Source organism: Gobio gobio, assembly GCF_949357685.1.
Source record: "Gobio gobio genome assembly, contig: scaffold_103, whole genome shotgun sequence".
In the NCBI taxonomy this organism is placed as follows: Eukaryota; Metazoa; Chordata; class Actinopteri; order Cypriniformes; family Gobionidae; genus Gobio; species Gobio gobio.
The window spans coordinates 82,977-93,348 of NW_027645719.1; positions in this window are offsets into that span (position 1 = coordinate 82,977).

Consider the following 10,372-nt stretch of genomic DNA (forward strand, 5'->3'; position numbering starts at 1 on the left):
TTGGTTAAGGTAATTATCAAAGACAACATTATTTGACAAAAGAGCATAGAAAAACAAAAAGCTCACAGGAAAAGCATGCATGACTACAAAATAATAATTTATTAATATCGCATTGGTACTCAGTGTTCATAATTTTTTCTTTTTGTGTTGACAAGCACAGCTGCTCTAGTAAAATTCTGCCTACGCCACTGGTTTAGTTCATTCATAAATAAGCTTTAGTTCGTCCTTGTAGTACAAGCTTCTAATAAAATATACTGTCTGGTTTGGGATTGTCTGGTATCTGGAACAATAGAAAGCCTAGACTTAGGATTAGACTACTGTATCTTCCATATGACAGGGGTGGTTTACAGATGCCGAGTTTACAGTGGTACTACTGGGCCACTCAGCTCCGATGCGCTATGTTTTACTTCCAGATACAGTCTCCTCCAGCCTGGGTTTCTATTGAACAAACAATATCTAAGCTCCCATAAAGATTATACTTATACTCATCAGATCCAAAAACCTTTAAAAAAAACAACAACAAATCCTTTCCTAAAGAATACAATTGATATATGGTTCAAAGCTCACAAACATATTGATGATACACCTCCTATTTCTCAGTTCTCTCCTATTTGGAATAATACACAGTTCACCCCGGGCAGGGCAGACGGCGGTTTTAAGGTTTGGGCTGGTAGAGGTGTGCAAAAAATTGGAGATTTATATGACAAAGGCACTTTGTTAACATTTAAGGACCTGAGTCTGAAATATTAAATTCCTCAAAAACATTTTTTTAAAGCATTGTGATGCCCTTCGGGAGCCGCCACTGTCCTGTCTGCAGAATATTATGATAAAGCATGGACATGGGAAACGCTAGCCTGGATGCCAGACGAACTTAGCCCCGCCCACAAAAAAATTTGCACGGGCAGTTCGGTCTGGACTTGATCCATAGAGAAGTAATTATGCCCGAACAGAAACTGTTCGGACCAATGAAATTGTCAGGGCGGGCTTTATACGATGATGGACAGATGATCAACAGTAACGTAATCATCCACGTCATCAAATGCGCTTGGGTTGAATTTGTTCTAATCCTAAACGGAGATCTTGTTCGTATATGCGTTCACCTTCACTATTTCTCTCAGAAATGATGATCGTGTTGGTAAGTACTCTGTGTATCCTTAAATTATTTTTTACAACACCGGCAAAGATCGTTTACACTCATCTTCTTCTAACGTTAGGCTACCTATTCCGGGCGTGCGGGCACAGGGTTGCCAAGTCTTTACAACAAAACCCGCCCAATTGCTAACGTTACTCAAACTAGCCAAAAACAAGCCCAATAGCTTCCGGTGGGGATGTTCTCCGGGACAAATTGCATTTGGGGAGTAAAATGTGTGTTATTTTGGTTGGACTGCCTGCTAAATTTCGCATTCCTGGGTCTGTATATCACATAATTGGGGTCGCTTCAACCCGCGGGCTTGGCAACACAGTGCAGTTGAGTTCTGTTGACATTTGACAACTAAAGTTATGCGTCGCTCCGTTGCTCTGATTGGTTGTAGGTCTATCCAATTGAGTTCTTTCCTGGTTCGGTTTAAACACGCCCCATAATCACAGCCCAATGGAGCAGTATCAGACTCAAATTCTGACTAGAATTGAGTATGACGACGTCAGGCTAGGGAAACGCCAAATTTCTATATTATATGCTACACTTATCTCATATGATAAGGAATCCAGTAAAGATAGAATGAGGGCTTGGAGTTTGGATATTAAAGAGGATGTCGAGGAAACTGAGTGGTCAAAAGCATGCTCAAAAGCTCAAATACAAACGATTAATACAAGAATGAAGCTATTGCAACATAAATGGTTGATGAGGACATACACAACCCTTGAAATGCTTAACAAATGGTCTCCGCACATTCCAGACACATGTGTGAAATGTTTAATTGAGAAGGGAACTTTAATTCACTGTGTATGGGAGTGCCCTAAATTGGTAACTTTTTGGAAAATGGTTGTCTTTACCCTAAGTAACATCACAAAAACACTACCGTGCATTGCAAAACTTTGTATTCTGGGGATATACCCAGATCATCTTTCTATCAATAACAATCAGAGGACTCTTATCGACTTCGGCCTTCTGCAGGCCAGGAGGATGGTTGCTTTGAGTTGGAAAGAGACTGAAATATCTTCTGCACATTCTTGGATCAAGGAGATGGCAATGTGTGTCACTTTAGAGAAGTTAACGTACATTACAAGGGGTAAAGCGCAGCAATTTGAAGAGATGTGGGCACCTTTAATTGATTTCCTTAAGAAATAAGAAGATGCAGGTATTAATGTTTTGGGTGTGACATTTTTGTTTTATTTTATTGTAATCACTGCTACTTTAATCAATATATCTGGAATGTTTTTGTAACTTATTTTCCTTTTGGTGATATATATTTTTTTGTTATTTGGTTATTGTTTGTTTTATTGGAAAATCAATAAAAATTAAATATATAAAAATGTAAAACTTTGAAAAAATGTGATGTCAGTAAGTGTGGTGTAGTAATGTATATGTAATGTCAATAGATGTAGTGTAATAATGTAAATGTAAATAAAGTAATAGGTAAAATGTAATAATAGTAAAATGTAATACTAATAGGTAAATGGTAAAAATGTAATGAAGTAAAACTAATAATAAGTAAGTAAAAAGTAAAAATATAAATGTGAGTAAGCAAATAGAAAGTGTAAAATGATAGTGATGAAATTAATAATAAAGCAATACCATTATAGCAGTCAAATTCAATCTCATCACACTTATACTCTTCATCTCTGATTTTCATACAAATGATCACTCTCTTGAATTTTATGAAAGAAGAAAGAAATATGCTATTTTTGTGGGTAAAGCCCCCCCTCTCACTGCAAACAAAAAACATAGTTATAATATTTATATATCTGAGGTCTCTAAAGGCCGCCCAGATTTAAACCAACGAAAACATAATCCCCTAATTTGTTTAATTCTTCTCTTTGCTAGTCACTATCTCCTATCACTAAATTCGCTCATCCACTCATCGTACTCGTCATAAATGTCTAATTTGACATCTGTTGTGATACACTGGACTTCACTACTCGTTGAACCATCCCTTCAGATTTGTCATCTAACCAAACCATCAGTCATCAGCTTTTTCCCTCTCAGGTTTTCTTACAGCCTATCTCATGTAGGCTACTCAATTATATTGGTTACATTGTCACTATAATCTGGAATATGAAAGCAACACGATACCCCAAGCATTTTCCAAACTCTCCCTTCCTCAGCTGTTATCATGTCTAAAACCAGTCTGTTTTGGATATTAGCAGTCTGTTTTGGATATTTATTTATATATATTAGCTATAGCTAGTACAGTCCATGCTAACCCATTTTTCTTGTTTATCGATTCTGCTGTACCCACCTACTCTATCTGGTAAAGTACCTATCACAGAATTAACTTTCTCTTCTGTCTATCCTTTTTCTTGTTTTTATTACCCGGTAAATACACCCCTCGGCCTAAAATTATAAGCTTCACCTTCGCAGGTGAAGTGTAATTTGGTCTTCTAAACAGGCAGGTAAAATAAGTTGTAATGCCACCCACTACTGCTGTACAGTTCGTGTCAATTCTGACTCAGATTCTGACTTCAGTCCTCTCGCAGTCAGATGTTGGATGTTTTGTTGGGATTTTCCCGTGCTTAATGTCCTTCGCAGCTCTCACTATCTCAGTCACTTGCTGCGGGATCAAACAGTCAGTTTAATTCAGTGTTAAAACAGTCAGTGGTACTGCTTTGCAGGCAAGGGACATTTGCAGACAAAGCCAGCAGCTCGTCTTGATCTCTAGCTGTTGTTTCTGCAGCCGTGCCAAAGTACAGGCTTTGTTCCTCTGGCACCTCGTCATGGCTTTCTTCACTTACGGTTTCGCTCCTCCCCTTCCTGCTGGTGGAAAACTTTCTGCAGTGGCTTGCGTGTACCCAAGTCGCCCTCTCAGCCACTTTTACGGCAGTATGCGTTATATTATTAAGTATCTGTATCTGTATATTATATTCATAGTACATATTCACCTGTAAATTCTGTTTATAGTAATAGCCATCTGTATATTATATTCATAGTACATATTCACCTGTAAATTCAGTTCTGTTTATAGTAATAACCGTCTCTCTATTTATACATATTTATATATATTCAGTATATTTCCATGTCCTGCACTTACGCAACCACTGTATATCCTGCACTTGCTGCTATTGCACTTCTGGTTAGACCTAAACTGCATTTCGTTGCCTTGTACTTGTACTTGTGTAATGACAATAAAGTTGAATCTAATCTGAATCTAATCTAATCAACACGAAATCACCTGGTTTGATGTCATGTAAAGGAGTCCCAGCTGGTTTCCCCAAATTGTACCTGCACACAGACCTTAGACAACAGAAAAGACATCTCTTTGCAATAATTCACAATTCTATTGATGTAAGCTATTGTTTACCCCCTTCCATTCCCATGAATGGTGGTCTCAAATGGGCTCCGATTTACTCGAGGGCTTTTCTCGTTTTCGTGTATATCAATACGCATCAAGATACGAAAATTTTCAGCAAATATTAAAACCTTGTCATTAACTTTCATTTGAGTATCATTCCCCCTTTGGCTGCGTGGTCGCCCATGCAGCCATTAATCATAATCATTGAAAATATTTTCGGGGTAAACAAGGCTTGCCATCACTAATCGTCCAGACGCCATTTTGCACAGTGCGGTCACACTGTTCCCGTTGCTGCTTTTCTCTGGCCCTGAGTTTAAAAACTGCATAGTCTATAAGGAAGGCAAAACATTTGTGGTTATTTCAGATAATAAAAACATTCTGTCTGTGTCGTCTGTTGCACTTCCACGGCCTTCGCAGCTGCGTCTGCTCTCACAGTTTCCTGTTGAAATAAACTCTTTGTTGTTAGTTTCACTGGGCATTCTACAGATAGCAACCTAGCCAGGCAAGAAAATTGTGTCTAGCAGATTAGACACAAAAGAAGCATTCATAATTGTGCGCCCATCAGACTTTAACATTTTCTTGCGTTTCCACAGCGCCCCAAAATCGTGCTCAACTCTGAACGCATAACGCTAGTCTGTGTACATCGTTACACTCTTACCCTCCATCAGCTTGCATGCTTCCGTCAAGCTACGAACTGCAGTCTTGACCAGAAGGTTTTCCCCAAAACATACTGAAAATATTCTATAAAACGAAAGACAAATCCATATTTCATCTCTGTGTCACAATGAGTCTCGGAGCCAAATGCAAGTTCACACTGTTTATTTAGAAGGAGTAAAGAGAGGGTCAGATGAAGCACAAAAAGTCACAGTCCACTGAACAGAGACCACACGCGGCGATCCACGAGGTAATCCACTCTGGTCGGTGACCGGGAAGAAATCCTAACACGGCAGAAGACTGACGATAAGCTCACCGGAACATGGACAATACTGGATCTCGCCTAAAAACAAAGCGCACCAGTAATACCAGGAAAAACAGAGCACAGTTCACCCGAAGTCAAGTTCACGATATCCACAGGCGTGAGAACTCTGGGCAAAGACGAGCCTCCAGATGCCTGCGACCGAACCTGAGGAACTGGAGAGGAACAGCAAGGATCTACCGACTGGACTAGGACAGCATGACAGACCAACCAAGACAATGAGCATGCGACGAGAGACAGGACAGAGTGCTATAAAAAGAGAACAGCTGATGAGAAACGACAGGTGAACAATTAATGAAACGAGCGGGAGGAGCCAGTGAACCCGTGAGGAACCACCACCAACAGGTAAGACAACATACACACACAATCACCCAGGAGTCCTGACACTCTGGAAGCCGGGCTAAGTGAGCAAGCACTGTTACTGCACTCCTGACTTGTTAGGGGTGTGTGATACCTACAAAATCCAAACACACGACACCTTATTTCTATCAAGCGTTTAGTGACACATCACACATCCCTAGGCCAGACCCACAGTCACTCCTCAGAGACCCAATACACACTTTAGAAAACACATATGAAGAAACAAACAATCAGTTGCTCTCTTAATTAATCAAAATCATAACAGACCTTTTTGGGGTCCGAAACACAATAGTGGTCCAACTCAAACTAAACAATAAAAATAAGTAAGATAGATAATAATCCATCTTAGCATCAAGTCTCTACATAAAACATCCTTCAGTTTACATTGTGTGCTTTGCTCACAGTTCAGATGACACCTCTGCCCATGCAGGGCACAGTTCCAAAGCACAAATGTCTATCATGCACTGATTCTCTTTTGTGTGTCTGCCAATGGGGTCACTTCACTCTCTACCTCGATTTCATGCTACATTCTTATCTACATGCCCACAGTTTCTCACTGTGCTTCACAATCAACCTTCCTCTAGTCAGTTGTTTTAACACCATTCTTCACAAACCACCCTGTTTTTGTTAAACATACTATTTCCAGCAGACCCATTCTCACTAATCATAGCCCACATCATATTTAACCATTAATGAACATTAACAAATTTAGATTTATGTTTAATACACTTCATCAAAATGACATAGTTATCAATTCGTATTACATTCAATCAGCTCGTTCACTCATCTTTATCTCATGACATCCTACTTAATCATACTCAATATCCAATTTTTATCAAAATCTTTTCAGTTCCTGTTATCAGTAATCCATTCAAGATCAATTCATCAGGGCTTTCTTTTAAAGTACCCTTTTCTCCATTCCCTGTGCATTAAAACTCTTTAGACGTACGCTCCAACTGGCCCAAAATCTTAAACCTCTTAATTCATGTAATTTGGCAGTGGCACTTATCATCAAATCCTCACCTTGCCACTTAAACCCAAAATTGTTATAACTTTACCAAGAACTTGCAAATTTTCATAATCTCTCATATCACTTTATAAAGTATTCAAATTTGTACTATAAGTCATCATCAATTTCTTTAAAGCCGTTTCAAAATTATTTTTCAATTCATACATGTCTATTAACTCCATTTAACTTTACAGGTGTTCAGAAATTGTTCAGAAATCAATTTTCCACCAAAAAAATCAATCTTTTTGGGCCATTTCTCTCTTGTTTTAACTTATTCCTCTATCAAAAAGATGCACCATATGATCATTATTGTTTCTTATCTCTACTGCTCTGCAGAACCCAAAATATTATATTCCTCTTATCTCAATCCCAGTCACACAGAAAGCCTTCTCTGCCTGCTCCTTCAGCCCTTAATACAGAAATACAAGCTCTCTTAGACATCTAATGTCATGCCTCCATTCAGAGGAAACAGAAAATAAATCTCTTTTTTTCTTAGAAGTTCTCCCTTTGTTCTTCCTCTGGCCTTTCATAAATACTAGGGAGTCTCTGGATAGTTTAGATAGTGACTTTAGTTCATTTGTCTCCTTGTCTCTGCCGTCCAGTCTATAACATTTACATTTGCCATTCTTAATCAATTGACATTATATAAACTCCGATCCTCTGTTGAATTTATACAAGGGTGTTAAACCCATGATGGGCGGCAATTTCTAACTATTCCGCTTTAACATATGCACTAATCCATAGATTAATTCAAAACAACATCATAAATGACAAAGTAGTCATAATTACCATTAACAGACTGAGCTGGATACCAATCCATTTACAGCTCATCTATGTTCTGGATCATCTTTTCACCAGATTCGCTCAGAATAATCAGCTTCTTTAGCGTTTGTCGTTTCTCTTAACTAACCCATCTGTGATGATAAAAACACTCATTCCAGAGGTTAATGGCACAATCAGGACACATAAATATGAACTGCTCATTCTCAAAATGTGCTTTTACATGGTTTCTTAACCAGTTTCAAATCTGTTCATTACTAATCTATTTTTAGAAAAGTCAGCTGGGTTGTTTTGTTCTGATATCATTGTTTTTGTTTTGTCTCAGTCTCAGGCAGAGTACAATCCCTGGTTCCACTGAAGCAGCCTCTCTCTCCCGCTCTCACCCAGATTTATCTTTTCAACAGTCTTCTAAGACTTTTACTATAATGTTAAATTCACTAACCCTTGATTCATTAATCCTTCACAAAGTTTAGAAATTTAACTGTTGAACTTTCAAATTAGAACATCTCCAATAAGTTATACTGTGAAATTGTTTCAAGTTATCTTTAGTTTAGATTCCTCTGTTATCCAGAACTTTTTATTTAAAGCCGTCCTCTTAAACCCATCACCATGTCTCCAAATTATCCTCTGCCATCCTAATGACCTGCAGGATTAAGACTATGATAAAGACATATTAGTTCAATATCATACAGCTTTACTGATACTAATACATTTTGTTCTGTTCCACAAAGTTATCAATCACAATCACAGTATGGTCTTAGCTGGCTCTTAAATGCCAATCATTGCTCTTTTCTTCAGGGTGTTTCCTGGCTCTCAATGTATGCGGTTGTAGTAAAGCTTGTTTGTACGGGAAGAAGGAGGCGGGAACCGGCGAACATTTAACAAACTTTTAATGAAATAAACACAAAATAAAATGGCGGCGGCAGCCCCTCGCGGCCGACTGCCGCCTACACACAATTTATTTTATTTTTTATTTTTTACAAACCCAAAAAGAAAATAAAAAGCTGCAGCCCTTCACGGACGACTGCAGCAACACATAACAAAACGTAAATAAAACACAACACAAAATCCAGGCCTGGTCCTCTCTCGTCCCTCACTGTCGTCGCTCCTCCTTTATACTCCCTCACTCCTCCGCGAGGGCCGAGATCGCTGCGGCTCGCAGCTGGCACTCATCCTCTCTGATGAGCGCCGCCTCGTCCCGCCCTCACGGGCCCTCGGCCTCGCTGCTCGCCACAGCGGTATTTGGTGAGCGGTATAGAGGGGCCATTATTAGGGCAAGGGCTGCCGTGTCCAGTCTTGACCTTGGCCCCTACGAAACACAGCTTCCCCCCCCAACAGAGATGCTGATGGCCTCACAGACATCTGCCTCACCTCTCATACACACCTCACATAAAACCCCCTCCTCCATTTCTTTTTTTTTTTTTTTTTTTTTTTTGGTAGGGGGTCCAAGGCGACTTATCGTGATTTTCCTGGCTTGGGTTGCTATCCTGTCAGGCCGTAGGAAGTCTTACCCGTCATCGGGAACAACCACATCGTGCTCAACCTCTCATCGTTTGAGATCTTTGACCCTAAACAGGATCCGATATTTTCTGGAGCCTTTTGGAAAGTGCATTCAAGAGTCACCAGAGCCATCTGGTCTGCTTTCAAATGAGTAAAAACATGGAGGCAGGTTAATTATAACACAACTTAATCACTAAAATCCATCATACTTCTTCAAAGCTGCCCCATAGCAGTGCTTTAGATTATACTCAGTGAATTTAGCCAAAACACCTGTCCATTCAATTTAATGTTCTGCTACATCTGTGACCAAGGCCATCAGTTCTGTACATGGTGAAGGCTAAGAGCAGACAGAAGTTACTGGTCATATCATACATTAGTCAAACATTTCAGTTCATTAAAAGTCTGTATTTTTAAAACATGTCTTTTTGCCCTCTTGATGGCACTTTTTTATAACTTAACAAATAACTCTATTATGTTCACATGATGCCCTGTGCCTTTACTCATCAATATCTTCTATCATCTGTGGCACAGGCTCAGATATCAGCTTTGAGCTGATCTGGGATCAGAGAGAGACTCTGAGGCCTTCAGGGCTGGTACACTACACTTTCATAAACTTTTCACTCCTCACACTAGCTCAGCGTAAGATCTGGCTAGAAATTAAAATAGTTTTCAAATAAACATCAGACATTTTCCTTTTAACTCTATCCTTTGCCAGAATTGACATTTTCAAATGATCATAATTTCATTGTGAAGCGGTTCGGAATACTCTTGGTCAGGAAGGAAGAAGGCGGGGTCGGCGTGACTGGGACTTGCAACTTTATTAAACAGTCTTTCTCATAAACAAACATAAATCACGCACGAGGGCGCCTCAATCATCAATGGTTCACTCTTCTCTCTTTTAGTTGATCTCTCTTGTACAGCACAGTCACTCAGGTCTTGTTTGGCAGCTCACGTGGCAAGTCCCAGTCGGTCTCTCTCTCCCCACTCTCTCCCAGCAGCCGCTTATATGCGGTCTCTCCACGCCAATTACTGCAATCAGAGACAGGTGTTCGTCATTTGCACTTGACCTACTTACCGACCGCTCGGCTCCGCCCTCTCTCTCCCGCTACAGACCTCGCGGGACCACGCCCACCCCGCCACATACCCCCACCGCCCGTCTCAGGCCGGGGAGCCATCCGGCCTGCAGCCTCCCCCCCCCCCCCTCCTGGAGAGGAAGTCAGCCACAGCCATCTGAGCACCCGGCCTGTGGACCACCTTGAACTTAAAGGGTTGTAACGCCAGATACCAACGGGTGATCCG